Source organism: Sus scrofa, chromosome 5 (genome assembly GCF_054392235.1).
Source record: "Sus scrofa isolate SSC_HxYL_T2T_F1_AM1 chromosome 5, Sscrofa_HxYL_maternal_Yorkshire_Landrace_v2.0, whole genome shotgun sequence".
Lineage (NCBI taxonomy): Eukaryota > Metazoa > Chordata > Mammalia > Artiodactyla > Suidae > Sus > Sus scrofa.
The window spans coordinates 100,014,945-100,040,845 of NC_139387.1; the positions used below are offsets into that span (position 1 = coordinate 100,014,945).

Sequence of the window (25,901 nt, forward strand, 5' to 3'; positions counted from 1 at the left end):
TAAAGTAATGGGATATCTTAAAAGTCCATGGCTTCCTAGATTTTTTGAAATATCTTATACCAATCAATTTACCACATTTTCTTCTTACTTTTATTTGATAGTACTAGACTTTCTTAGATTTCTAAATATAAAAACATATCTCGAAGAAGATATAATTTTATCTCTTTTTTTTTCTAAATTTATGCCAATTATTTCATTCTCTTGTTGAAGGTAAATATAGTTGTGCTGTTTTTATGTTATGGAATAGTTAGCATAAACAATTTTTTATTTCTTACTCTTGGCTCTTTAGAGGTTGTAAAATTATAGGTAAGTAATTTCTTTTCCTATTTCACATAGAATTTTTATTGGCAATGTCTGACAAATATTAATGAATGCCTTCTAAGCATTTTATCTTTGTTGGTAAAATCACATGATTTTTCTCCTTCAATATATCAAATCATGCTAGTAATTTTCATGATTTTGAGCCATTCATGCAAGCTTGGGATTAATTCTGCTCAGTAGTAGTATATTATAGTTTGTATTTTTTGCTACAATGCTGGCTTCAGTTTGATTATATTTTCATTTGAGTTTTTCTGCTGTTAGATTTATGAGAGGTTGTATTGCAGTATTCCGTCTGTAATTATCTTTAACAAGCATTAAAATTGAGCTGGTTTTACGAACAATGGGAGGATTTACATCTTTTCCTATGATCTAAAATAGTTTAAATACTTGGATGATTTCTAAGGTTTTGATTAAATTTAGCCACAAAGGCACCTAGTCCTATTAACTTTAATGGCTTCTTTTTATTCACCTTTCCAGTATTTTCTAAAGCATTTAGTGTACTAAAGTTGTCCTCCTTTGGATCAATGTTAGTGTTTCACATTTGTTATCACACCAATTTCCTCTGAGTTATCCAATGTGTTACCACACATTTTCTTGGGTATTTTAGTCTCTTTCATATCTGTAGTTAAGACTCCTTTCTCCTTCGAACCTTAAATTTTGCTCCTTCTCTTTTTTCTTTAACCAGGCTTATGAGAGATTTATCTATTTTATTAATCTTTTGGAATAGCCATGTTTAGTTAACCTTTCTAGCTTTTTATTTTTCTATTTCATAATTTTTTATGTTCTAGTTATTCATATAGTCTTGTTTATATTATACCTATTTTAATTTCTTAGGATGACTAAAGGGTCCTTCATTTTTAATCATCCTCTAGTAATAATGCCACTAAAAACCATAACTTTCAAATTAGGATAACTTCTGTGTTCCATAAATTTTGAGTTGAAGTGGTCTCATTCTTGCTGCATTGGAGATAGTTTGTAATTTCTGTTTTTGGTTTTGGTTTTTGGATTTTTTTTGATCCAAGAGGTATTAAGGAATGTTTCTTAATGCCCAGATTTACTGTATAACTATTAGGGAACATGAATTATAAAATCTACACTTTGCACTTTAAGCTGTCTTTTTGGCCAGGCGCATGATCAATCTTTGAATATATTCCAGGGACACTTAAAAAACTATATGATCTATTTGAAGGATTTAAGGTTGTGTATTGATCTATTAATAGATCTTGATAATTATGTTACTCAGTTCTTCTACATCTTTACTTTTTAATTTAATTTTATTTTTTTGTTTGCTGTACAGTAGAAAAAATATATATATAAATAAATGGTTAAAAAATCATTACTTTTGTTTTCTTAATTTAATTTTGAACATATACATTGAAATCTCCCACTTTTTTGCTTTATTTAGCAGCGATGCTGTTTTATGTCTTCCGGTTTAAAAAAAAAAAAATGCAGCTGATTGGAATTATCGTTTCTGCTTCTGGAGATTTCAAGAGAGGCCCTGGTCGCTGTTTGACCACCATCCAGGGTTTATATTCACCCACAGGAAGTATTCTACTAAGCACTGCAAGCAAAACTAGCTTGACAAGAATGTCCTTATCTGTCCGATTATTTTAGTTACCTATGCACTGAAGAATCAGTGTGTTTGATGGTTAAGACTGTGTGGGCTCTTGAATCAGACTGTCTGGTTTCCAAAATCTGGTCTTGTCATATAAATTACTTAACATTCGTCACCTCTGTTTTCATACCTGAAACAAATAGAAGGTAGTGCAGTGTACCTCATAGAGTTATTGTGATAAGCCAGTGATGGACTCCTTGGGAAACGTGGAGTTAGCCACTTAGTATACACTCAGTAAAAACATACACTCAATATAAAAAGTATTTGTTATATTGTAGTAAGTTCTTAAAGCTTTCCTAAGACCATGTGTGTAAATAGGCCTTAAAAAGACCAAAATCAGCAGCAGTATTATTAAAGCATACAAGAACAATGCAAATGCTTCTAAAATACAATTATTTTACATATAATTATAAGTAAAATTATATACGATAAAACAATACTAAAAATTTAGTGCAAGTCTTTTGAGGACAGGGCTGTGATCCATCCCACAGCAATAGATCCATAGTTCCAAGAACAGAGCTGGGCATGCTATAGAATAAAGCAAAATACTTTTTTGATTTTTTTATGATTAAGTACTGCTCTCAGTAAATTTTTGCTAAACTAAACAGAATCAACATTCTAACTTATAATCTCATGTCTCTCTGCTGCAAAGTGTATACCTCTGCAATGTCTTCTAAAAACCCTTTAAAAAAATCACTGATGTAGTATCAGTCAAGATTCATCATTCACAAGCTAAAAAAAAAAAAAAGAACATTAAATTAAAAGTCATGGAAACTAACAAACTTCGAAAGATGTTTAAAACTCTCTGCCTCCACTTCCTAATGTAAAGAATAGGCTTCTATTTTTTAAATATTAGAATGTCTCCATTTCCTGGGCACTTTGAGTCCCTATGAGTCAATAACTTTTGCAGCATTATGCAAAGTGGTCTAAAAACAGGAGGGAAAGAAGTGTCACATCTTTTGCCTTGTCTGGGTTTAAATCTAGCATCAGATTCTGGCACATACATAAAAATTTTTGTAAACCAACATATGAGTAAATCTAATATAATGCAAACTGAGTACCTGATCACTGAGGGGAAGAAAGTTGAAGAAGTTATTAGCATGAGAGAAAATTCACCATTGATCATCTGAACTCCCTCACTCCAACAGTTTTAAAACTCTGGAATGTTTACAAATCACCAGTGAAAATTGTCAAAATGCAGATTTCAAGCTCTGGCTCCAGAGATTCTGATCCAGTGGGTCTGTGAAGGCACCCAAGAATCAGAAGTTTTATTAGATTCATAATCAGAGGAGGGACATAATGTCTCTTTTTTTGTTCTCTGGAAAGTGAAACACAAAATAATATTTGACATGTAAAGATATGGCATGGCCTGACTCCACCTTGATCTCCTCATCCAGACAGATGGGGAGGAGGAGGTAAGACAGGCCATGAAGAGTCCGTGATGCATCTTTGTAAAAATCCAGGCCATGTGCATCACACAGGCATTTCTTAAATGTAGCAAAAATCTGCACTCTCTCTTCTCTGCACTGAATCTAGATTTTCCACCTAGATTTTTACCATGGATAAGGCTTCATTTATAGTATGGTAACGCATCATTATTAACACCATTAAAAATTGTGTCATCGTCACAAATAGATTAAAAATCTACCAACCGACCAGAAAATATTTGCAAACAATAAGGCACTGAAAGTCAATATAATTAATATGGAGAAATTATTTAGGAAAAGTATTAACATTCCAATAAAAAAAGAAAGGAAAAAAACATAAGACAATTTATCATGTAAGAAAAATAAGTGGCTCAAAAAAAAAAAAAACCTATGGAAAACATTCAAATTCTCTAATATTTAAAGAAAAAAGCAAACTAAAACAATAAGGATTTCAATGAGAGAAACAATTTTAATGACAAGAACTCTATTTAAGGATATTATTTAAAATGGACACTCTTCATACAGTCCTGGTGTTGATTTTTAAATTTTTCTGAAAAATAGTTTTAATATACATCAAGAACCTTTAAAAATTCAGACTGTTTTACTAAGTTTTGTCTAGAGGAAAATACTAAGGGAATAGTAAGAAGTTCAAATAAGTATTTCTAAAAATGCTCATAAAATAATTATAAAAACAGTCAGTTAGTGAGCTTCCCGTTGTGACTCAGCAGTAACAAACCTGACAAGTACCCGTGAGGGTAAGGTTAGATCCCTGGCCTCGCTCAGTGGGTTAAAGGATCTGGCATTACCGTGAGCTGTGGTGTAGGTTGCAGACATGGCTCAGATCCCACATTGCTATGGCTGTCATGGAGGCCTGCAACTACAGCTCCGATTCAGTCCCTAGCCTGGGAACTTCCATATGCTGAGGGTACAGCCCTAAAAAATCAAAAAACAAACAAACAAAAACAGTAAGTTGGAAACACTCTACACATAAAAAATGAGGTGACTGCATAAACTGTAATCTATTCATATTGTGGAAGTAGTATATAACCATTAAATTATGTTTGTTTTTGAAGAACATAAAATGATATGAGGAAATGTTCAACAGAAAACTAATCAGGGAGAGAAGGGTTAAAATTACATATTTGTCAAATGTCCCAAGTATTTATTTTTGCATACATTTGTGTGCATATACAAGTGGAAAAATCGCATCAAAGTCTTAAGTATTGTTTCTGAATGGTAGGATTATAGGTAATTTCAGTCTTTCTCTTTATAATTTTCTATACTTTCTCAATAGTCTACAATGTATCCGTGTTCCTTTCATGTTGAGAACTGAAAAAATTAATACCATAGCATATTAAAGGTTCATAAAGCAGAAGCTGTTCCCCAAATAAACACTTTCATTTCCAACCAAAGGCAATTGAAAAGCAGTTTTTCACGAGTATATATAACTGGAACAAGGGTTAAATCGAGTAACGTTCCTGTCTCATTAACAGAACTGATGCAATCAGCGTGAAGACTTCCATACACTGTCAATACTTACGTATTCAGGAAAACCTCAGGCCATAATTCTTTAAAGCTAATTTGTCTCTCAAGAACTGAGGAAAAATTGATATATGAAAAAGTTGGAGGCCACCCAAAGAGAGAATTCAGCGCCAGCTTGATTCGCAAAATGGTCTCCTGGGGCCCAGACTGTCTTGAACAACGCCTGGAAGAGGTCTCTCAAGCCTCCCATCCTCCTCAGAGGAGCAAAGACTAAACGCAGCCATCATACTGAAAAGCCTGGTTGGAAAGTCAAGAGTTGGATGGACTTAGAATCAGCAAGTAGGAAAGACAGGGAAGAACTGTACTAGTTGCTAAATCCAGCTACACATAGAATCACTGCGGAGCTTGTTAACTACTGACTCCTGATCTCACCCTCAGAGATTCGGAAGTCTGAGGTGAAGTTCAGGAATGTGTATTCTGGACATAGATGCTAGGTGAGCCTAAAGAAGTCTGAGTCCCAGGACTAGCATTTGAGAGCCACTGATCTAATACCACGGAGGCAATTTAGGTCCAAAGAGGTAAAGATCAATTAGTTCATTTGTAACAAAGCATCCGGACCTAAATAATGACAGAAAGGAAGAGTTGCGAAGAGAAATATTCTTTTCTGAGCAGAAACTGCAGTTAGTTTGAGAGGATGAGAGGTAAGAAAACTGTTAAGTGTGTTCAGTATGGTCACGTATCCACCTCTAAGTTGACCAAGGGTTTGTGTGGCTCTTACAAAAATCCTGAATGTCAGAATGTTTCCTATGATAACTTAGATAACTCAGCATCCAGCTTGGAAACTCAGTAGCCACATACAGTGAGACCTTTAAGCAGTTCGTATTTCTCCATTTTCTTTTTTAGAGATCAGCTCACCAAAAATCCCTAAAAATGTATTTGCTGTGTGACGCTACAGCTATTCAAACAAAACAAACATTGATTTGTTATTTAGCTCGTTTATCCTTGTATGGTTTCACTAGCTGAGCTTCTACAATAGGAAGTTATTAAGATAAAAAAATCACAACAGTATCTTATGAACTTTCATATATCCAAGCAAAGGAATAACTTCCTTTTTACGCACCTACTATATACCAAGCACATTTAGTAGTCTGCGCAAATCTTGTTTAGTAGTCATTTTTATTCCTCGTTTTACAGATCAAGAAGTAAAAAGAATCAAAATAAGATTAAATATTGTATTCAGGGCCAAAAAAGCCAGAAAGTGGCCAAGTGGGAATATAGAACTAACTTTCAAGCTCAGAGTCTCTCTACTTTCCCTTCCTGCTGCCTTCTTAACCAAAGGTATTTTTGTCAATAGAGAATATTTGAATGAAAAAGCCGAAACATAGATATTTTTCTTTATGCTGTTTTTTCATACCTTATTAACTACTGTAATTCTTAATTTATTAAGTTCTTGCTCTACAGAAATAAAACAAAGAACATTCTGCATCAGATTTTTTGAAGTTATACATATAATTTATGGAGAGATGTTGCAGATCTAAAATCACCTCTGTGGTATTTTAGTCCTTGAGTGACAATCTAAATTGTGCACTTGTTCTTTTTAAATAGCCACTGATTACAGGATTGAAAAGGCTTTGTTAAATCAGAGTGCTTTAATTTTTTTTGAAATTTCCCTGTGGGTCACTGTATTCTCACATATGCAAAAACCTTTCTCAAAGGGTTGTACTGAAATCACAACGGAAGTTGCAACAGGAGTCTTATCAGTTGCCAGTTTCTCTCTGGGTCCAAGAGCTACCTGGGAAATTTCTCTCTTGAAAATCAGTCTCATTCAGAACAAGAAGAGAAGAAAGCCAATGACACAGTTGTTGTAACCAAGAAAGTATGAAATGAAGACAGTTTCGATGTATGTTGTCTTAGCAGACTACTGGCTCTATCCAATTTAAAGAAGCAGCATGTTCTAATTAAAATTTAGAGGGATAGCATAGGAACAGTTGTATCATCAGGGAGACACATTTTCAACATAAAATTTTTATTTATAATTATTGGCTTTATTATCATCACCATATTCATAAAACATCTGGGTCTTAGAGATGCTTTCAAAATCATATTCCTTTGCAACATCGAGTCATGCTGTATTAAAACCAGATTCCATAGACTTTAACCTTTCCCCAACAGGCTGTTTTTACTGGAACTAAGACAGTAAGCTGCCTAAGTGTACTGTGAACTATCCATAGATAGGCATCCCCTGGGCCTCCTGAGTTTTTCTCATTCGTCCTCACTAGGTCTCTGTGAAGCAGAAGCATGGGTGCTAATCTTTAGTCATCAGATTTTTTTAAAAAAAGCAAAAAACAAAAGATGGTGAGTTTGTCCACTGAAGTCACATGCTACCCCAAGACAGAAGGATCTCAATTCCTGACATGTGACTACAAGGAGAACTCATTCCAGATCCAACTGTGCAGAGAACAGAGAATGACGATGAGGTGGTGAGAAGGAGTAAATAGTGATGTGCCACCTGTCTTCCCCCCATATTCCCCAAAGGAGGAATGAGCCAATTCTGCCCTGTAGTGTTAAACTAACAAAATAGGCTATGTCTTTTGCTGAAGTCACCTGTAACCTCCAAAGACTATTCAGATGTAATGGTATCTCTAAGCGTAACTCAAGTGGGCTGTTAATAGGGCTCCATTTCCATCTTCAGCCATTTTCTCTCTGTCTTCCTATTCTTAGGAATGTATCCCCTTCTATCCAAAGCTTAAATTCTCATCTCTACCTTAACATAAATTTTGTATCTTCGATACTAATTTTTCAGTCAAGCTTGAGTTCAGTATTGATTTCCAGGAAATAAAATGCCAACAGGACATTTCTACCAGAACATTCTGCTTTAAACCCAGATATCTAAAAATCAGATTAAGGCACATTCCCATCTGAATAAGCTTTCTTTATGTGCAGCTCCATTCTCCCCCACCATATTTTCCAAAGTACTCAAAAACTTAAACCTTAGACTCCTCTTCTACTCTTTTCTCTACTCTACGCCCAATAATCAATTATCAAATTCTGGCATCTCTTTCTTTTGTTGGTCTCTCGTGTTTATCCCTACCTTGTCATTTCTTCATATGGAATTGCACTTTCCATCCAATTTTCAGTAATAAACTTTTTTTGCTATACTAAACCCTACAATAAACTCTCTGATATACCAAAGCTAAGTTAATCTTTATAAAACCTCTAATATCATGCCATGTACTTGCTGAAAAAATTATACTGTTTCGTTGTGGCCTTTCTAATCAAGTCCGAACTCCTCAGCCCAGCATTTGAGATTTTCCATTATCTGACTTCACCTTGCCATTCCAACTACATAAAACCCCATTAGACACGCTTCCTGAATCTGTATCTTTGGCTTTAGCCAAAGAGCTCCCCTTAATGTTTCCTTCTCTTCTCAGTGCACACCAAGCATGCTCATTCTGCACTTATCCATGAACTCCAACTTGGGAATCTTGACCTTGCATCGCATCAGTGCTACGACTTTCAAGACTCAATACCAATATCAATTTTTAGTAAGGCTTTTCCTGATAACTTCTCCACAGAATAGTTATGTACTTCTCTAAATGTCTGCAACAGGGACCATGTGAATCTGATTACAGACTCTCATGCGGTGTTATTTTAGCTGCCTTATTTTATAAACTTTCCCCCTCCTGGATTGCAAGCAGTCGAAGGACCTTGACAACAAGAAGTGGTTTTGTTTGTTTAGTTGTTTCTTTCGTAAAACAGAACAAAATAGTCGCAAGACTGTACATTATATTTGATGCTGTCTTAATTATCATAATTTAAAATCTCTTTTAAAGGTTAAGGGTCTTAAGAAGTCTGTCACCCCATTTCTGATCATGAAATTTCATTGGCCCCACGTGAGGCCTGAGATCATCTGCTTAGAGAAACACGTTGAGACAGAATCACAAATGCTCCCCCACACAAGTCAGTTTTGTTCAATTCTTTGTTTACTTTACTGCTGTTCCTGGCTCCATATTCGGTTAATGTGTGAGAGCGAACGCTGATGCACATTTGCAATTTTATCACTGCTTTTCTAAAAACAAAAGAAAGTGGTGCTAGGTCAGTAACATTTTTCTCACATTTGAAAGTGAGTACATAAAGTACATGAAGATATTAGCAGAGAGCCTAGGAAAGATTTAAGTGCTTAACGGTCATGATTGACAAAGCAGAAAGGTTGGTTTGACATATCTGATTGTTCTAGGCTGGGTTCTCAGCAAGGGTCCTGAGACAAGGATTTACATGAAAATTACACAGCTAGGAAGGGCTCCAGCAGAATCTTATATGAAGTATAGCAAGCAGGCCCTGGAAGGGGAAGTCAAATGGGGTAAGATTTTAGGCAGTCTCAGCCTCAGTCAGATCCCAGAAGGAGCTCCGGAAGTAAATTATTCATTCACCCATCATTGGCTACAGCTTGATCTAGTAGGTCATCAACTCCCAAGCACTTGCATTCCACTGTGTAACACAAAGTTCCTCCACTATCCCAGGGGCAGCCTCCAGTAGACACACAAAGGTATGAGGATGGCCGAAATGTAAACAGATTCCAAGGGCATCTGGGCAGAGTACAGTGTATTTACTAGGATGTTCCTAGTTCTGGAGCAGAAATAATATAAATGCTCATTTATTTCAAAGGCTTGTATATACATAGTTTAAAAAAAAGTTAACAAATATAAGTCCAATTATCAACTATAGGCTCTAAGACTGAAGAAAAGAAACTTTCACATTTTACTTTCTACATGTCTATATTAGAATTTTTACAATACGCATAAGGGGGAAAAACTTAGCAAAACAAGTTTTTCTACCAAAAGCTCAATGATGGAATGTGTTTGATTTAATCACATATTACTATTGTTTTTATTATTAGTAACTCTGGGAAAGTAACACCATCTGAATAAAAACTGATTCTCTAGACTGTTAAAATACTTGAGTCCAGTAAGTAATTAACAAATTGCATTCTTACCCAGTGTAAATGATATCCATGGTAGGCCCAGAAAGAAATAAGCCTCGTTAAGGTTTAATTCCAGAAGGGGAGTTAACTGGTTTTGCCAACTGCGAGCATGAGAAATTTGGCTCTAGTTGTAAGATATGGTCCACTCGTTCTATTTATCATCATCTATATAAAAAAAAAGAAATTTTTTTAATTGCCCTTAGAAATTTATTTTAAAATTATTTTGGAATTTCAGATGAAAGATAGTATCACATTTGGTTAGAGCCTTGCCTAGTTTGGATATAATTAGATAATAGCAACTGGTCAGAAGCCTTTAAATGTAAGTATTCAGTTTATGAACTATCCTCAGACTATTAATATTTGTTCCTATTTCATGTTTTTTCTGACCAGCTCATACCCTGATCCAAAATTTTATATTTATATTTATCACACACACATTAAAGATTGTGCTATTAACTATTCTCAGTAATCTGATTAAACCTTAGGCCCTATATTTAAAATTTAATTTTTTTACTGTCACCATTAAATTGCTCCTTGGTATAAAATAATGCAGATTTTCAACATGAGATTTATTTGTTATCCTGGCTATTTGCAGTTTGGGGAACCATTTTCACTGCTCAGTAACTCGTTATCATATAGGTGGCATTTGTATATTTTAAGCACCTACACACATTTCTATTATGATTACAGTGATTAAAGTAAATACACTTTCTAAATGTTTGAAGGAACTTAATAACACTGCTGCAGAACAACTGTCTGGGTCACTAGGCTCTGTGTTTATGCCGCACAGAGTGGGCTACTCTATACTTGAGAGGTGAATCATCCACCCATTTGGCTGAGTTTCTGGATGCACAGACTGATCATTGCAGATGATCAGTCAGTTCACTCTTAAGTCAATCCATTTTCCTTGGTATTCAGCATTTTCAAGGAATCAGCACCAGTAGTTGTACACAATGTGCTCCTTTCTTTGAAGAAGAAAATGGGAGGAAAAATGGCATTTTCCCATGGTGTTGCCTTAAAATAACTAAAATTAATTCTGTGTAAATCCAAAAATATATACTAGGATAATAATCATGAAATTATTCACATTATTGACTACTTCAGGGTGGTCCCATCTATTAATTTTATTGGTTATATTGATATAGCACTGACTTATGTGTCGAACCTTTCTTATTTGAAGGCATCAAGAAGATTCTTTGTGAGAGATAAGGGAAGGAATAGCGTGGGGTATAGTATGAGTCTGCTCAATAAGTTAAAGCCTTAGTCAGTCAATTCCCATAGTAAAGTGACTCAGAGTAAACAGCAAACCTTTGCTGATTTTCTTCCCTTAGTCACTGAAAGCTCACACCCTAATCAGCACATATTCTCCTTCTGCATATGTGACAAATTCAGGGCAGTTCAATTTAATGCTGCAAACGTGAATTAAATTCATTGTATCTGTTCATTGTTCTTTGCACTATTCAAAGGCAGAGACGATTGGTACAACCTCTGCCCTTGAGTCACTTATAATCTTATAAAAGCAGATGAATAGCCAACTGTAAAACCAAGTAAAATAAAGTAAATTTTAATACAGATATAAAAACAATATGCTGCCGAAAAACAGAAATGGGGACTTTAATTCTTAATGAAAGGAATTAAATAAGGCTGTTTAATCTTTGAAGTTTACTTGCTCTTCTAATAAGAACCATAAATATTGACTTTTCTCTAAGTCTTTGTGGTGATCAGAACAACTGAGCTAATTTTATGTATTTCATCTGACATGTCATTAATCTCTGCATACATTCATTAAATAAATAGTGCCATCTAATATATGCCAAGGATGTCACTGGGAATAATATTGAATATGATTTAGTCCTGCCTTCAAGGAGATAACACTCTGTTGAACAAAGGTAATATATGGAAATTAATAAATCTGATAAATATTACAAGTTTTGGAGCAGAACATACCAAGACTGAAAAGGAACAAAAAAATATAACAGCCAATTCTTTTTCCTAGGAATGAGAGATTAAGTTAGGTCAGAGACAAGAAGCTTATAATGGAGATACTGAAGACTTAGTTTCAGGTTATTTCCCTTTAGTTGGGAACTTCAGAACTGCAGACTAGCAATGTAATGATATGCACAAAATCAAGAGTACGGATGAGTGGAGGCTGCTTCAGATACATTACTTATTTCTTAAGAAGTTCTAAAGTTCACTGTGTTAGTAAGAAGAAACTTCAGGGTCAGAACCAAAACCTTGGGTTCTCAAATATTCAGACTTTTAAGCTGCAGAAGGGATTGTTTCATCCTGTATGAGTCCACCCATTTACCATACAAGAAATTCTCTCCTTCTAACTATATCATCAGACCTGCATAGGACTTGACCATGGCCTACATCAGAGGTCAGTAAAGACTTGATGCAACATTGTAAATTGAATACACACAGTTATTGCCCTTACCACCCAAACCCATTCAGAATGACATTAAGGATTTTTTTTTTTTTTGCATTAAAATCAAAATAAATCACACACACACAAGGACAAGAGAAAGGAAGTGAAGACAATAGTTGATAAGCCTTATCAGTAAAATTTGGGAAAATGGAGAGAGAATACCTATGAGCTAGCTGACACTGCAGATCAAAGAAAAGTGTAAATACAAGTGCTTATTGAGAAGAATAGTAATGAGTAGGTCAAACCCTAGAAAAGCTTAGGAAAGGAAGTATCAGTTACCACTCAGGAATCAGCACACTGACAGTGAGAATGAGTCATCATGAAAAGCCCAAGGGAATCCATGGGAATTTCATATTAGGAAAGATGAGATTCTCTAACCCCCTTCCTTTTATCACCTCCCACTTTGCTGGCAGCCAGGATATCTTCTTTTATCTCCAGAATGTAAGAATGCAGTATGCCTCTCTGAAAAGAGAAAAAAATTGGACAAGTCCAGTCATTTCTGCAGCAAGGCTCCCCATTTAACAATTACAACCCTCCCCCTAAAACACACACACACACACCAACAAACACAATCACAGAGCCTCTAACCAGTTCTTTATAGTACCTCACTCTAAGATAGGAATATATACTCAAGGCACAAAATCTCTGACATGAAACAGAGAAACCAAAAAAGACAAACCAAAAAAAGGACCTGGGGGACACAGAGATGGTATGGGGAATTTGAGGAAAAACTAAAGTAGAAGTAAAACTGTCCTTGATATTCTCAGATAGATACTCTATCCATAAATTAAAAGCAGATGGATTTCTTTTTTCGTAAAGCATTTAGAGAGTTATAAACAACTCTTAGAATTTAAAAACATAATTTAAAAAAATTTAAAGTCGATAGATGTTTAAAAGGTACACCTAGTAATTAAAATAAATACCAAAGAGTAGGGAAATGGGAAACTTGGGACAAGATTAGGATAGTAATCCAGGGACGCAGACATACAAAGAGTAGGAGTTCAAGAAAAAAAAAAATTGATAGGGAAGAAATTAGAAAAGAAACCTTAAAAGAAAATCCTTCACATCTGAAGGAAATGTGTTTTTTGACTGAAAGACTCCATCGTTTGTCTCCAGTAAAAGGAGTGAAAAAAGACCCACACAAGAATATATCACTGTGATATTTGGCTCACCAGGGGATAAAGACCTTAAAAGCTTTCAAATAAAGAAAAAAAAAAAAAAGAAGAAGAAGAAGAAGAATGGAGTTCCTATTGTGGCTCAGTGGGTTAAGAACCCAACTAGTATAGAAGATGCAGGTTCACTGCCTGGCTTTGCTCAAGCTGTGGCATAGGTTGTAGATGCGACTTGGATGTGGTGTTGCTATGGCTGTGGCCTAGGATGGAGGCTACAGTTCTGATTCAACCCCTAACCTGGAAACTCCACATGCTGCAGGCGTAGTCATAAAGAAGACAAAAAAGAAAAGAAAAAAAAAAAAAATCAGGTCATAAACAAAGAATCAGAAGTCAAAATGGCATTAGACTTTTCAACTGTATCTCTAAACGGGAGATTTTTAGAGTGATAGATTCAAAGTTTTGAGGGGGAAATGTCCCACCTGGAATCCCATAACCAGACAAACTACTGATCAAGTGTGAGGGGTGAAGGAAAACATGGAAGAGTATGGGGATTACATTCCAGGGACAGGGGGCCGTGAGAGTAAACCCCGAGGCATGACTCAGCATGGAGGCCTGTTATAGATTTAATACCTGGAGAGAGAAGGCAGAGTCACACCAGATGAGGCCTTTAGCTAAAGAGCTGTTCATTCTCCTGCTAGTCCAGAGAATACCTGAGGACTTCAAGAAATAAAGTGACATCATCAGATTTCTACTTGGAAAGTCTCAGCTAGCAACATTTGGAAGACCGGGTAAGAACTGAGGGGTGCTGGTGGCAGAGAAAAAGTACATGTGGACAAGAGTTGATATGGCCTGACCGAGGGCAACAGCAGTGAGCAAAGAGACAAAAAGACTGACTTCCAGGAAGGTTCAGAGTACAGTCACCATTAGGTATCTGTTTGAATGTAGATATGCAATGGAAGTATCTAAGATGCTTCCCAGATTTGCACCTTAGGTGACCAGATGAATATCAGTGTCTTTCCCTAGCAAGTAGGAAGGATCTCGTTAAGAGTTCAGTTTGGAACATATTGAGTTTGCCATATCCTACACTCCACATTCTCTTTCACCCTTAGGCCTCTATACTTGTTTTGCATTCCAGTTGGAATTCTTCCTAACACCTCCCTGTTTTACACAGGCACACCTTAGAGATATTGCAGGTTCAGTTCCAGACCACGGCAATAAAGCGAATATCATAATAAAGCAAGTCACACCGATTTTTTGGTTTCCCAATGCCCATAAAAGTTACATTTACACCATCCCAGAGTCTCTTAAGTATGCAATAGCATTATATCTAAAAATCAATGTACATATCTTAATTTAAAAATACTTTACTGCTGAAAAATTCTAACCATCTAAACCTTCAGTTAGTCATAATCTCTTTGTTGGTGGAAGGTCTTGCCTCAGTGCTGATGACTGCTGACTGATCAGGGCGGTGGTTGCTCAAGGTTGGGGAGGTTGTGATCAGTTCTTAAAATATAATAACAAATGTTGTTTGTCACATTGATTGACTCTTCCTTTCACAAACAATTTCTCGGTAGCATGCAATATTATTGATAACATTTTACTGCAGTAGAATTTCTTTCATATTTAGAGTTTATCCATTCAAACCCTGCTGCTGCTTCATCAACTAAGTTTATGTCATATTCTAAATTCTTTGCTGTCATTTCAACAATCTCCACAGCATGTTCATCAGGAGCAGATTCCATCTCAAGAAAACACTTTCTTTGCTCATCCATAAGAAACAATTCCTCATCTGATAAAATTCTCTCATGAGATGGCTGCAATTCAGTTGCATCTTCAGGCCTTACTTGTAATTCTAGCTCTCTTGCTGTTTCCACCACATCTGAAGTTTCTTCCTCCACTGAAGTCTTGAACTACTCAGTCATTTTTGAGGGTTAGAATCAACTTCTTTCAAACAGTTGGCAATGTTGATATTTTGACCTTTCCCCATGAATCTCGAGTATTCTTAGTGGCATCTAGAAGAGGATGGTGATAGGTGAATAGAATAGGATATGGGAAAGAACAGTGAATCTTTTAGAGAAGGTTTTTGATTGACTTTGCCAAGATTCAGCAGAAGAATCACTCTCTCTGGCAGATTATAGCCTTATGAAATTTATTTCTTAAATAAGTCTTGAAAGTCAAAATTATTCCTTGATTGATAGGCTGCAGAATGGATGTTGTGTTGTCAGACATGAAAACAACATTAATCTCATTGTGTATCTCCATCAGAGTTCTTGGGTGGCCAGGTGCATTTGTCAGTGAGCAGTAATATTTTGAAAGGAAGCTTTTTTTCTGAGCAGTAAGTCTCAACAGAGGGATTTAAAATATTCAGTCAACCGTGTTGCAAACAGATGTGCTGTCATCCAGACTTCCTTCTTCCATTTATAGAGCACAGGCTGAGTAGATTTAGCATGATTCTTAAGGACCCCCGGTTTTTGAAGTGATAAATGAGCATTGGCTTCAACGTAAATTCACTAGCTGTACAAAAGTCAGCCTGTACTTTAAAGCTTTGAAGCCAAGCACTGACTTCTCCTCTCTAGCTATGAAAGTCATGGATGGCATCCTATTCTTTTAGAAGCCTGTTTTATCTGTGGTTTAGTGTAGCCACCTTTATTAAAGATCTTAGCTAGATCTTCTGGATAACTCTCTGTAGCTTCTACAGCACTTGTTGCTTCACCTTGCGTTTTGATGTTATGAAGATGGCTTCATTTTGGAAACCTCATAAACCAACCTCTGCTAGCTTCAAACTTTTCTTCTAAGGCTTCCTCACCTCTCTCAGCCTCCATGGAACTAAAGAGAGTTTCGCTTAAAGTATTTTCAAGCCTGCTTCTCTGCCATGCCACAGTCTTTGTAATTATCACTTTTATGACCGTATGTATGAAACCAGGTGGTACCTCTCCTACTGGTCATTTCCGCTGTTGTTTAACTTCTAGGCAGTTTCCTTTTTTTCACTATTTTGCTGAATAATCTATAAAGAGAATCTTTGTGCACAAGTCTTTTTTCATTGTTTTTTGCATTTGGTCTTTGTGGATATTAGGAAACAGTGATTGATTGATTGATTTTGCCTTAGTCCCAGTGTAGTACTATGACTCAAAAATATAAGAAAGTTTATGGCCATGTTTTGTCTTGTACAGATTTAGGAATATTTTTTTCATGCCAAATCTCTGTTTGTCCCAGGTTTCTCTCTGCTCACTGCCAATGCCACTAGAGAATAAATGAAGGCATTGCCTTCTTGCTCCAGGCTCCTCTGTCCACCTCTGCCTCTGTGCTCTGCTGTGGACCTGCATCCTCCCACCCCTGAGCCTTCCAAGCTAATGACACAGCCCAACAATTGCCTGGCTTTGGCTCTGGTATTTACCATTCGGGGAGCACACTGGTCTGCAAAATCCCCAGTGCGCAGCTTGTACATAATCCTAACCTGAGCCCGTGGCCGAGATGATCTGCACAGCTCACATCCAGCTACCTGGAGCTCAGTATGTTTACGAGGAGGAAGCAGGCATAATGAGAACAATGAGGCCAGCTCAAAATGTTAGTCCTTCTTATTTAAAATGCCCTTCCAGCATTTCCCTCACTGCAGTGGTGAAGAGCTTGGGCTCCACAGTCAGGTTTGAAGTTTCATCTCCTTAGGCAAGTTTGCTTAGCCTCTGCGTGCCTCAGTTTCCTCATCTCTGAGATGGGATTATGTATGTAAGTGCTTAGGACTGTGCCTGGCACATGGAAAATCTTCATAAGGGTTTAGTATTATTAGTCCCCTCACAACCCTGGGGAAATAAATATAATTGACAAGACCCCTTATAAAGGCATAATTCTCATTAGAAAATGATAACTAAACATGTGTGAGAGGCAGTGTTCTCAGAACTCTACAAACATTGTCTATTAAAACATCTCTGCACCAGCTGAGACAGGTGCTGTGATCTCTGTTTAAAGATAAATAATGTGAGGCTCAAGAATATTAAGTTCCTGCCTGAGATACTGCACAGATATAGGGATTCAAATTCAGGATGCAGTCCCAAGGATGCACTCCTAACAGCTAGACACATGGCCTCTGTGAATAAAGCGGCAGAAACTTAGTGGTTCATGAAGAAAGAGAGAGTGGCTAACAAATTACCCAATCTTTAGCAATGTGATTCCTCTGTTGCTGCTCCAAGGGGAAAAGCTGAGTTCCAGGGCACTAAAAACTATTTACAGCCTCTACCTCCCACTTTACTTGGTGCTTTGAACCTCATCCAAATTGAATTCAACACTTACGGTTTTCTAATGCCATTGTGAGTTAGTGGTTCTTTTAATCTACATCTTATCTCCCAGCTGTAGTCTTCGCGGCTCTTCCTAACTCTTAGAGTGTCAGATCAAGGGATATGAGACTTCGGTAAATCCTTCAGAGTTTAAGATTAATGAGAAGGAAATAAGTGTCTGATGTCAGTTAAATGATAAAGTTCTGCAGTTCTGCTTCAAATTTCAGGATGCAGAAATTTGTCTCTAAATAAAGAAAAAAAAAAAAAAAACTGCCCTGTGCTCATCATGCAGATTAGAAACAGTAAGGAAGCCTCTCTATAGTTAGAAGATGCATGCCCAGGGAGGACTTCCTGGAATGAAGGAATTGATAACCTTTTCTCCACGAGGAGTGTATTGCTGCTCCATCACCACTGGCGAGGGCTCTGTTGTGAGAGTGTATGATGCTGATAATGTGAGAAAGGAGGAGATGCTGTTGTGGGAAGAGGACGAGACAGTGGAGATAAGCTTTGGAGGCCATGGCTGCCTTCGAAGAAAGCATCTTAAAAGTTCAGGAACATGTGTTAAGCGGGGAAGGAAAGAGGAGACAGAATGAAGCCGGAAAGGTACCGAGAGGCCAATAAGAGGTTCATGAAGTAATCCAATATGCTAAACAATGTGAATATTTTCTTGCAGAAGGTGGGAAACCACTAAATGATTCTAGGCTGGAGTGACCAGCAGAACAACAAAGTAGATTTCTCATTAAAACTGATGTTTCTGACTTCCTGTGCAGGGTAGGAAGAGGAGACGGGAAGGAGTGAGACTGGATGCCAAAAGAGGGTAGGGGCTATTTGCAAATAGTACAACAGACTGGAGGAAAGATGCTGTAGAGGACCCAGAAGACCCTAGCAGTGGCAGAGGAAAGGGACAGTGGGAGACGAACAGGAAAGATCTGGAAAGATCTGGAATGTAGGGAGGACAAGCTGGAACGGCAGATCACATATGTTCTTTAAGGGGAGGTGGAGTTTCCTAGGAAAGTGTCTCTCCATTGTTAGTCCAGGATCCCTTTTTGGTCACCTTGAGAGGCCACTAAATCAAGCCTTTCCTACAGCTAGTCTCCCTAAATATATTAATTTCATGAGCCCACTTAAATCGATCTGCTATCACTTTTGGGAGCATCCAAACTGATAGCATCTCTTTTCAGAAACTCAGTGCCGTGATAGTGGCAGAAATAAGACTGCTGTAGGCAAACAAATGACTGGGAGATGAAATGCCTCAGCAATCCAAACGACACACTTGATTTCTGCAGCCAGATTTATTGTGGCCATTTAAAATAAAATACAAGTGTTTTTGTTTTTGTTTTTGTTTTTAATTCTTTTCCTTGTCTGAGCTTTAGGGGAGTCAAAGAACGGTGTATTCTCTTTTGACTCCTTTTCCAGGACACAGGTGATAGTTCAAAATCTAAGTGATTCTTCCCCTAATTTATTAAAGTACCTCTGTCAGCCAATGCTGAATTTTATCCATCACTTATCTTTTCCCCTTATATTAAGTAATGCAGTGTTGACTTCAGATTTTCCTACTCAAAAAGAAAAAGAAAAAAAGCAAGTCTGATCTTCTTTTGGAAACTTCTTATCCAAAACTCACCATCTCTTGTCTCGACCATCAGAATACAAACTAACGTGCCTCCTTGTTTTCATTCTTGCCATTTTCATCCTAGTCTCTACACAGCAACCAGAGTTATCATTCTAAAGTAAAGGAGATCTTATTCGGAATTGCCCAGTTGCTTCGTACTACACTTAGCGTTAAATGTTTAATAGGTCGCTTTGAGAATAAAGTTAGATTCTATTTGTAAAGAGCTTCAACAGTGCCTGGAACATGTAATCACTGAATAAGCATTAGCCTCATTATTACTTGCTGTTCTTTCTACCTAAAAAAAAATCTTCTCCCACCCATGTTCACTTAGTAAAATGTATGTTCTTTAAGATTCGATTCAAATCTCTCCTTTCCCTTTCCAAGCAAAAGACTTTCTCCTCTGTGCTCCCATGGCATCTAGTTCATACCTGTGTGATGAAATGCACTAAGTTTGTGTATAATTATTTATTTACTGATCAACATCAGCAAGCCCTGGATAATTTATGTAACCCGCATAATGTCTGTCACTTGGTGGCTGACATGTTCCACAACTTAGTGGAAGTATGTTATTTCTTTGTCCATAGGCCTATATATCCAAAACATGAGCAAATTATTTTCTCCTCTTACAGAACCCACATTCTACCTTTCCTAACGGAGACTTTTCATTATCGGATTACTGACCATTACTACCTACCCTTTGTTACAGTTTCCAACAACCGGTTACATGTAAAGGTGACTTTTACGCATCAGTAGTGTCTCTTATTCTCTAGGTCCCATATTGTGCCAAAGGGGCCCGGAGGTGATGTGGCAGTTCTCATGGACCTGGGTAACTGGAAGGCAGTATGTCTGAAGAAAAAAATTTCCTACCAGGATTTGGGGAAATTTACTTACTGTCTCTAAACTTGGTTTCTTTATTTATAAAACCACTCTTAGAGTTGCTGCACAATTCAAGTGGAATAGCAGAGATCATCACTCCATATAGATATCAAAGGACTATATATTTTACATCAGCCATGAACCCTGCTTATCTAGCGCTTCACTGTCCAATATGGTATCCTTGGATCATATGTGCTATTGAGCACTTGAAATGTGGCTGCTCCAAAATGAGATGTGCTGTATGCATAAAATACACACCAGACCTCAAAGACCTCATATGAAAAAAGGAATGCAAAATATCTCATTAATAATTTTCATGTTAAATATTACAAAGCTCCAGTAATCAAGACAGGGTGGGTACTGGTACAAAAACAGACATACAGACCAATGGAAAAGAATAGAGAACCCAGAAATAAACCCAGACACCAACAGTCAGTTAATCATCAACAAAGGAGGCAAGAATATAAAATGGGAAAAAGACTGTCTCTTCAGCAAGTGGTGCTGGGAAAACTGCACAGCTGCATGTAAATCAGTGAAACTAGACCACACCCTCACACCATGCACAAAAATAAACTCAAAATGGCTTAAAGATTTAAGCATAAGACAAGACACCATAAACCTCCTAGAAGAGAACATAGGCAAAACACTCTCTGACATCAACTGTACAAATGTATTCTTAGGTCGGTCTCCCAAAGCAATAGAATTAAAAACAAAAATAAGCAAATGGGAGCTAATCAAACTTACAAACTTTAGCACAACAAAGAAAACCATAAGAAAAATGAAAAGACAACCTATGGAATGGGAGAAAATACTTTCAAACTATTCAAACTGAGAAGGGCTTAATCTCCACAGTATACAAACAACTCAACAATGAAAAAACAAATAACCCAATTGAAAAATGGGCAGAAGTCTTAAATAGTTCTTTCTCCAAAGAAGACATGTGGATGGCAATTAGGACTTGAAAAAAGTACTCAGCATCACTAACTAGAGAAATGCAAATCAAAACTACAGTGAGGTACAATGAGGTACCACGTCGCACTGTGTCAGTATGACCATCATTAATAAGTCCACAAATAACAAACGCTACAGAGGGTGTGGAGGAAAGGGAATCCTCCTACACTGTTAGGGGGAATATAAATTGGTACAGCCACTATGGAAAACAGTATGGAGGTTCCTCAGAAAACTAAATATAGAACTACCATATGATCTAGCTGTCTCACTCCTGGGCATATATCCAGACAAAATTATAATTCAAAAAGACACAGGAACCATATGTTCAGAGCAGCACTATTCACAATAGCCAAGACATGGAAACAACCTAAATGTCCATGGACAGATGATTGGATTAAGAAGATGTGGTACATAAACATGGGGAATATGACTCACCCATAAAAAAGAACAAAATAATGCCATTTGCAACAACATGGATGCAACTAGAGATTCCCATACTAAGTGAAGTAAGTCGGAAAGAGAAAGACAAATACTGTAAAATATCACTTATGTGTGAAATCTAAGATAGGCACCAATGAACCTATCTACAAAATAGAAACAGATTCACAGACATGGAGAACAGACTTGTTGTCAAAGGGGAGGCAGAGAGGGTGGGATGAACTGGGAGTTTGCAGCTTAGTAAATGCAAACTATTATATTTAGAATGGATAAGCAATGAGGTACTGCCATTCAGCATAGGGAAACAGATCCAATCTCTTGGGACAGAACATGATGGAAGATAATATGAGAAACTGGCACAATATTGTAAATCAACTATACTTTAATATAAAATACATGAAAAAATGTTTTATGTTGAGAATATATTGTGAATATTTTGGATATCGTAGATTAAATAAAATACGGTATTAAAGTAAATCACCTTTTTTAACTTTTTTATGTTGCTACTAGAAAACTTTAAATTATATATTTGGCTTACACTGTATTTTTATTTCTACCGATCTAGAAAAGGACTTTCAAGTTCTTATGTGACTAAAAACATGTTGCCATGGGCCTTGGTGCCAAGACCACCCTTCAAAAGGGCACTTCAGATGGCTTTTCTGACTCTCCTACAAAAGGAAGTAAAGGATTTGTGCTGTCGCATGCTTGTGGGTACCAATGCTACATTTTCAAGAACGCTGGTAAAAAGACAAAGGTGATCCTATGAAAATCAACAAACTCACCGTCTCACCCCAGGACTATACCCCATTGCTGAGCTCATATGCTCACTAATCAGAAGTGTTTATGCCCTTTCTTGGCTTCTGGCAATTCCCATAATGTCCAGGTCCTTGTAGGTTTAAAATTAATTCTAATTCACAGTAGAAAATTACCTTTGTGATGCTCTAGATTTGCACGATTAATATCCCAAATGCTGATAATGATAGTAATGAAAGTTTCTTTCTTATTTTATAAGAACTTTGTGAAAGGTCAGCTGAAGCAAATGTGTTTCCTGATGGCTACTTTAAAAGTTGATTCCAGAGCTATCTGCACTTAATACTCATAGAAATCATTAACTGGTTTCTCAACCAAAACTAAAATAGAAATCCAGTCACTTCTCCATGTCTCTGTTGGACATAGAAGTGAAAATAAGCTTCCTAGGAAGGCAGTGGAACAATGATCCAAAGGGGCAAACATCAAGAGTTTCCGTTGTGGCGGGTGAAGGATTCACGCTGTCTCTGTGAGGATGTGGGTTTGATCCCTGGCCTGGCTCAGCGGGTTAAGGATCCAGAGTTACTGCAAATTGTGACATAGGTCGCAGATGCAGCTCTGACCCATTGTTGCCATGGCTGTGGCGTAGGTTGCAGCTGCAGCTCTGATTTGTCCCCTGGCCCAGGAACTTCCATTTGCCACTGTTATGGCATAAAAAAAAAAAGAAAAAAAAAGAGAGGGGGAGAACATCAGTGGAAAATAAAATGTAAAACCTAACTGATGAAAGGCAGGGCCACTTTTTTAATTAAAATGTAAGCAGAGAAGCAGGACTGCAGAGGAACTGAAGGCGTCTCGGTGACCAGAGAATGCATGCTCTTGAACATCAGTCTTTGTATCATGGTCTGAGGGAAAGAGGAGAATAAGTGCACTGGGGAAAAGTAGATGTTCTCCGTGTGCTTGGGGTTTGTTTAGGGATGTATCTTTCGGTATTCCTACCCCGGGCCATTTCTTTAATTCATTCACTCAACAAATTTCTATTAACATCCACTGCGTACCAGAGCAGTATTCTAAGCCCAGGGGATCTGCAGCAAACCAAGGCTCTGCTCCCAAGGACCTTGTATTCTAGCGGAAATTCCCTGGAGGTAGCTCTGTGCCCTGCGTCCTAGTGCCTTTGCTCCAGTGGCCTGCCTTTGCCACCTTCCTCTCAGCTCCAGACCCACAGTGGAGGCATGTGAATTAACATATCATACCCACAGAACCCAGTTTTAGAATTCAGGGGTGATGCAGGCAGCAGAAATCCCCGTTTAGTTGGCAAAGCCTTCAGAGTGCCATAAATCACTCATACGGAAAGAAACCTTTAGTTCTTTCTTTGATAAGAAAAGGTAGCCCTTGTTACCTCTGGGTAAACAGCCATCACCTCTTTCCTTATCTCCCTCCCTCCTCTTGCATTCACTCTGTGTGCTCGTCCTGGTGTCTGCCTCCCTGGCAGGGGGACAGCAGTGAACACAGTGCCAGACGATGCAGAGTTGAACTGTGGCAATGTCTCTTTGCAGAGAGGGCCTTGCAAAGTGAGACCAAGGTCCACGTCTGGTGGGCGGGGGGGTAGGGTCCTGCTCTTTCCACTGACTCTGGGACACAGGGCAAGTAAGGGAACATTTTCACTGCTGCAGGTATTAAAGTAGAGATGCTCTAAGCCTCCTCTCAGTCTGGAGGGTCTACGCCTTTAAATAATTGCTATAACACAAATAAATGAAGAACTGAAAATTAGAAAGTGGACTAACACATCAAGAAGGAATTTATGGACTGTACCTGACGTTCATCGATAGCAATGGAAGATCAGTGAGCAGGGAGAAAAACGGCGTGTCCTCCAAAAAGTGACTTGAACAAGGTCACCCAGCGAACAGAGAATGTCTCCTATGGGGGTATTGTTGCCTTATTTTTCATCAAGGCTCAAACTATTATGCTTGGCAGTTTCTCCACTGGACTTGTCATCTCTATATAAATTAGTCGACAGCTGTAGCCAGCTGTTTTGTCAGAAGTAACAGAATCTCCATATAAAAGCTGAATCTGGTGTTTTCCAAACACAGCTTTTTTGCCCTGAAACTGCAGACCTAAGCTGGCGTTGCCATTCTTAAACATAAAATGCATACACACTGAGGGCGTTTACCCTGGAAGTTCTGGGGGGTTGTTCCTGCTACATGATCTGCATGACGATTCGTGACCCGAAGACTGGGTAAAAATCTGGCAGGAAAATTTCTACGTTTTTCCTTTTCCTCCACCCCCAAATTGGAAAATATTCATATAGGGAATCCTTAGAAACGAAAAAACAGTTTTAAAAAAATAGCCTGATTTTTCCAGTCCTTCACATTTCTAATAATGGTGGGCCTGGAAGGTTCCACTAATGTTTTCCAAACACTACACAGACCACATAACTGATATAAATAGAACTAGGTCTAAATAACTTATGAAAATAGCACTCAGGGCTCCTGCAGAGGCCATCTGTGAGATGGTCCTTTCCTAATGAGCCTGTGACTTCAGGGAGTCACACATTCCCCCATTTGGATCCAAACCCTTTCGGAGGAATTAGATAACAATCTTTATTGGGGGGCGGGGGCAGCAGAATTAGAAGGTGGAAAAGGATTGAGGATATGAGAATGGGCCAAGTGGAAGCCTATGTCTAAATTCCAAAGACTAAAGCATGGTCAGGAACAAGAACCATTTCCACTGAAAACTCGCCATCCAATGATCCCTTTGCCCTGGATCCTCAGTAAATACTTGACATTAAACACGCAGCATTTATGAAAACATCCAGTATTTACCTAACCATCAGCTCTGTTTATTAGGCACATTTCCTGGTGGAACTGGCACAGCATTTTGCTTGTCGACACTGTTTATCATTTCTAGCCACGCGCTCATCAGATAAGAAACCTAGAAGCCAAAGGAAAGCGAGGGAAAAGCGGGGCGGGGGGGGGGGGTGTTGACGGTCTGGGGGTGCAGTACGAGAGAGGAGAAGCAGGGGAAGGGCTGCTTACATTGGAGGTACTCTCCTACACTCGATGTGAATGGCCAGAGCAGTGCAGGTACTCAAACTGGAAACAAAATTTCAAAACATCTTCATGACTGAATCACTGATTTAACAATTTCCTACTCTTTCACCCATTTTCTTATTTTGCAAACTCTGAGAATTCATCTTAGTCCCCTATCAGATAAATGGAAACATTAATTCTTCTGAGATTGCTCAGTACTGAAAGTATCCTTAAACAAAGGTGTTCAGCCTCAATCTCGTTAAATGTTTCTGAAAATTAGGTATTTGACTCTAAATACACCAACAGGGAGACAGCCTGTGGGTATTTCCATAAGGTTTTGGAACACTCAGAGGTATGTGGCCTTATGATTATTGGACATAATAACAACATACACGAAAAAAACCTAGAATTTATAAAACTGTAATAAAACCTGGCAAATGGATAAAGAATCCCTGAGATGTGCACATACACAGAAATAAGTTTTAATTCTCACTGCTTCGAAAAGTACTAAAGACAGCCACAGAGGTGTATATTAAAACCACATCCATAAATCTTAATCATTTAAAACCTGAAGAAAACCATGGATTCTTGAGGAAAAGGCACTACACACAAAACTTCAA

At 37.7% G+C, this 25,901-nt stretch overlaps 1 long non-coding RNA gene across 3 annotated transcripts in view; it reads left to right on the plus strand.

The window, feature by feature from the left end:
- LOC146403586 (uncharacterized) overlaps positions 1-25,901 on the plus strand; it is a 403,397-nt gene that overhangs the window by 263,150 nt on the left and 114,346 nt on the right. The window contains exon 5 of one of the 3 annotated variants that reach the window (XR_014804493.1): positions 4,857-5,546. The exons of 1 other annotated variant lie outside the window; for it this stretch is intronic. This is a non-coding gene — a long non-coding RNA (uncharacterized LOC146403586). Of the gene's footprint in view, positions 1-4,856; positions 6,336-25,901 lie in introns of those variants that run through there. One more of the 3 variants, XR_014804491.1, reaches the window with a different exon arrangement.